Below are 5,308 nucleotides of genomic sequence, written 5' to 3' on the forward strand. Positions count from 1 at the left end.
ACATAATGCCGAGATACTAAATCAGCAAATAAGAAAACCATCTATCCCGTGCCCAAAGTGGCTCACAAGGCCTAACTTATTCTGCATTTTCCCCTGCGCACTTCGAAATTGTGCTGCTTTAATGCTATAAGCTCCATCTGAGCAGGTGGCCGTATTCATATGACATACCCCTTTGTAAGACGTTGAAGACAAAATAAATCTATCGCTAAAGGCGATCCGCGCAACCAGTTTCTAACGCGCGGTCCTCTCCACGTGCGTGCGGGAACAACCATCCGACGCTTTCCAAAATCAGCTGTCACGTTTTCATGAAAGCAAACAAAACATGACGCGACACTAACTCGCGCGAAAACTCCAGTCATCAACTTGCGCAACCTGCGCGTGACCTTCTAAACTTTTTGTAACCCTGACACTGTTTGCAATACAATTCTTTATGCCTGTCAAACTTTCAAAACTGAACTCAATCTCGGGCAGACAGAATACAAAAGAAGAAAAAATCCTACCCGTCTTCCTGTTTTCTCTGTTTTCGGGCCTCAAACGCACCCCTTTCTTTCAAACGCACTCGAGGGGGTCGCGCATTCCGGGGATTTCGCAAGGCGCCATCGCGAAGAAGGCAAAAGCCACTAATTCGCCTGACACATCCGGTAGCTGTGACTTTAGGACAACCGCCTCCAAGTACGGGGAGGGAGATACATTGACAGACCCGTGCGCGCACTTTCCAGTTATCTGCTCGGCAGACTCCTTTCTTTTCCCCTGCGAGTGATCGGCCATTGTAACAGCCTACAGGACGCTTCCCTTTGTCCCTCTGCCTACTATGCGTTGTACGAGATGCGGTTAGGCGACGTTCACCACGCCTGAATCTTCGCGAAACTCTCCTTTTCGCGACGTGCGTCACGCCGGTCCCTGACCGCAGCAAACGCCTAAGCTTGGGGTTTACCCTCCTTCGCTTTTTCACGCTCTCTGTCTGGACTCTGACCCTAGCGAATTTGCCCCTGTCGCTTTGGCGCCTCGCATGTTTGATTCCAAGCGCCCCGACCGCGTCCGCCGTTCTCGTTTTGCGCCTACGCCTTTTCTGTCTGGCATGCTTCGTAGAGTCTGCAGTTTCGGCACACGCGCTTGAAATTTCTTTGCCCCTTTGGGTTTCACAGCGCGACTGCCGTTCTAATAGAGCAGGACCAGATTTGACCTTTGAGAAAGTTAGCTCGTCATTAAGTCTATCTTCAGGTGGCCTAGCTCCATCACTGCCGTCGATAGCATGCCAAACTTCTCGCGGGCCTTCGAAGTCGGCCTCTGTTTTCAAAACAGCCTTACTAAATGGCGAAACAAGCGTTTCTTCGCGCCTGTCACTGTTTCCGTCAACTACTCCCAGCTAGCACAAAAGCGATAGAAAACTGCTTCCATGCCGATTCGCCAAGACTAAATGAACGTCTGAAAGACGCACTAAAAAATCCGTGCAGTCCGTTTAGAAGGCGATAAACGGTCGTATATCGTTGCTAATGTCCGGCGGATATGACTATTGCAAGAAGTTCTAGAATCCTGCTTAAAGTAGTTTCGAAAAATCCCGTCTTGAAATGGGATTTTGTAAGACCATTAAAAGCATTTAAAAATACAGATTGAATCCTGCTTCAATCGGGATTTTGATATCCGTTTTCTTTTCACCCTCCCCTCTAGCGCCCCCCTCGTCTCCCTTTCCATACCTCTCCCCATGCCCCTGCGGCGTTTCGCCAGCCGGCGGCCTGCAGGTTTGCGTTGTGCAATACACGAAACACATACAGCAATAACATTTTTTTATTGCAAAAAGTAAACACGACGACTAAACAAGCTAGCGATCAACATTAAATGTGAGTGCCGCCGAGTAACGTCCATTACAGGTATCGAGCTTCATAAACCTGGTTTCGAACAGGCTGCTGGGCTGTAGCTCCTTACTTCAGCAGGTCTTCTTACTGCAAAAACATTAGGAATGTGTAAAACGCATGTTAACTGAAGCACACTTTTCTTAGTGAACGTTTAGTTTTTTCAATGCCTTGGCAATAAGCACTGAAATATATCTTGGCAATGGGCAGCACTACAATATGTTATATATTGGTCCCAGCACACAGTTTTCGAGCATTCCACCTTCATTAACATGGTTCTAACATTAACAGATCACAAGTGAAATTCTCTTCTGTTGCCTTGAAGACATACTTTACATCTAACTGAAGGTGTTGCATGTACAATAGCCAACCAGTGTAAGTGTCGGCTGTTTTGCTAGCTTTCAGGAGGCTGTTGTGTTGACTAGCTGGCGACTGGTAGATGACAGCAGCCTCCTAAACATGTGCGAAGTAGGTATCAATTAGCATTCAAAGAAAGGAATAAATGCATTTCTGATAATGTTGTACGAGAAAATAGGTAAGTGCGGCTCTGCAAAGGCACAGCTTCAGTGTGACAGCATTGTTGCACCACCCCAATTTTATTTGCCACAGATCACATAGCCAATTCAGAAATGGCGAAGGCTTGAGCATATACCTCAATACCCCAGCGTATCAAACACATCGCATACTTCAGATTGAGCAAATATATTGCGATTCCTTAAAAAATAAAAGACAGCAGACGAGTGCAACCTTGAGTAACTGCGACCATTTGCAGCACGGCTGCTTCAAGCGGATACAGTAAGAACTTCAGTTGCTGGTAATTAAAGCATTAAAATGTTGCACGCCTATGACTTGCCTGCTTGAAACCCTCCACACAATAAAATTACCAAGCACTTGTAAAGAATTTTTTTAGAAAAAGAGTGAGTCATCCACACATTTAACTTGGTGAGAACATAAGCCGTAATTTTCCACCCAGTTTCACTAACTTTGACCATGGTGACATTTATAGTTACGCAAGCCAATGGGTTAACCTCGTGCAGTTTATAAAACAGTTATGCGCTCTAGAGTGCTTGCATATGCAATTTATTGCTTACACCGAAATGAACCCACACACTAATACTCACACACAGCGCGCGGCGACGATTTCATCGCCGTTGTACTTTATAGGGAATATCACGGCGACGACTACGACGGCGGCAAAAATGAGCTTGGAGTGTCCATACAATTGCTATAGCAATAAGAGAAATAGAACCGCGGCGGAAATTTCTCTCTCTCTCAGATGACAAGGTCGCCGTTTCTTGGTCGCGCCGTAACACGCGTGTACGAGTCGATGTCCAAGCCAACGCTTCGGCTGCGACGCGGAGGGAAGCAACGACGGAGCCCCACTCCGGCCAACGAAACCGCCCACAACCGGCCAACGCTCGCTTCAACGGCGGGAAACGAAAGGGAGAGGGCTAAGCTGGCGCCGGGCAGGCGGGAGCGGCGGCGGGCGTGCACGGAGACAGTCGAAGGTGGGGGTGCTACGACGGATTTGAGAGGGAGGGTGAGGGGAGCCACCGAAGCGACGGGGTACAGTGTATGACCGCTGTCGAAGCCGCTTTTCTGCTGCCCTCCTCTCGACGTGTCCGCGCGCGCCCGGCGCCGCCGCCCGCTCCCCGAAGCTTCGTTTTCTGCCATTATCGCGAAGCGAGCGTTGGCCGACATGGGCAGTCTCGTAGCCCTCGCTCTACATCTGCTTGCGCGCCATGACATATAACGACTCGCACCGTTCGTACGTCGTGCTATGGTGCACGAATTCTTCAGAAATAAGTCCTTCCTTTAATTCGAACAAACTTTCGGGCTCCTTCGAGTTCGAATTATCGAGATTTGACATGTATATGTGCCACGCTGAAAATTTAATTCGTACGACTTTAATATGAAATAACAGTTACCTGGGTTCTTGGAGTTCAGGAGTTTCGTGGTGGCCTTTTGGGCGGCTGCGTTTTCCTCTGCCCCTTTCGGCACCTGTAGAGGGTACATGATTGGTGTCTTCACCCTCACGCGCCTTCTCTTTGCACGTAGGTATGTGCCTGCATAGCAAGTTACAAAAAAAAAAAAAAAAAACTCTAGTGACTTTTACAACAGTATATAGGAATTTTTTTTCTTTTTTAACAGAATTTAGTTACTGCACATACTTGTACAAAAAAAAAAAAAGAACGCCAGTGCGACCTCAAAATTTATTTGCTGCATGACTGAAGCCAAAAAATGTTAAGTATCGTAAAAAGAAGATGCTGTAAATAGCTGCACGGTCTGATTATGTTACAAAAAACAAGGCAACAGTGCACTACATACAGGGTGTTTCATTTAACTTTAGCCAAACTTTAAAAATATGCAAGTGCCACGTACCTGGACAGAACCAAGGTAATGTTGGCGATACTCAGATTATTTTTAGTTAGATAACTTGTTCTAATTAATTAACTATTCAATTATTATAGTTAGATGAAAAGTGTAAATGAGAAGACTGTAAAGCAACATGAGAAACCCCCGATACCGCTTTCTGTTGCTCAATACCTGCTACATAAAGTGCTTTTTCAACTGTGACAGATGCCCGCCAATACACGCAAACTGCCTCGAGCGGCCAGTCGTTCGGCAGTTTTGCGTGTATTCGCGGGCATCTTTCACGCTCGGAAAAACACACGAGTGATCTTGCACAAGAGCGTCAACAGAAGAATACCGAGGCTACGCGAAGATTGTAGCACGTCTCATCATTCCGCGCAAAACGGGAATGTCATCGTCATCCTAACGATCACCAGTCAACGAAACGTCACAGAGGTAATTTTAGACAGCTTTGGCAAACCTGAATACGCTCACAATAAAAGAAACATACGCAGACGTAAACATGCCTCTTAAAAATATTAGAGATTCCAATTAAAATCAAGGCGCTTTCATTGCAGAACTTCATTACCCCCTAAAACTCCCGCCTAAAGCTCCCGCCTGAAAAGCGCTGTAAATAATTAAACACGACAGGTGTCAAAATGGCAGTGACTACTCACGTGAGCAAAGACGATGTGGAAGGCAGTCTGGCGCTCCGCAGTTCATGAACGAACACGCGTCAGGAACTTATCGGCTGGTCCTGACAAAAATAACGGTGAATGTAACTGCGGGTTCAAAAGTTTACGCAATCTGTAGGGAAGCTGCGCGAGGGACTCAGTCCGCTCGGCTGCTCAGACTGCGTCGGCGCAAGCGATGACGGCGATGAGGCGTCACGCCACTCCTCGCTTTGTCAGGTAGCCGCTATGATACGTCGCGGCGCTGCATTCTCTTGCGACACACGCTGCTGCAATGCAGAAAAATACTCAGTGTACCTAAAGCACAGAAATGCTAGCTAATTTAACAAAGAAAATACAAAATGCGGCTGCTACCACAATGCTAGCGCCAACTTATAAACATAATTTGAAATAACAAAAGTTGAACTTTTTAAT

The 5,308-nt window shown here is 46.8% G+C and overlaps 1 long non-coding RNA gene across 1 annotated transcript; it reads right to left on the bottom strand.

Annotated features, from left to right (window-relative positions):
• Positions 1-1,830: 1,830 nt before the first annotated feature.
• LOC119452722 (uncharacterized) lies at positions 1,831-5,067 on the bottom strand. Its single transcript, XR_005192120.2, has 3 exons — positions 4,880-5,067; positions 3,779-3,916; positions 1,831-1,940 (listed from the first exon to the last, which is right to left on the bottom strand). It is a non-coding gene; the product is annotated as an uncharacterized LOC119452722 (long non-coding RNA).
• Between the last annotated feature and the right edge of the window lie 241 nt (positions 5,068-5,308).

This window comes from Dermacentor silvarum, chromosome 1 (genome assembly GCF_013339745.2).
Source record: "Dermacentor silvarum isolate Dsil-2018 chromosome 1, BIME_Dsil_1.4, whole genome shotgun sequence".
In the NCBI taxonomy this organism is placed as follows: domain Eukaryota; kingdom Metazoa; phylum Arthropoda; class Arachnida; order Ixodida; family Ixodidae; genus Dermacentor; species Dermacentor silvarum.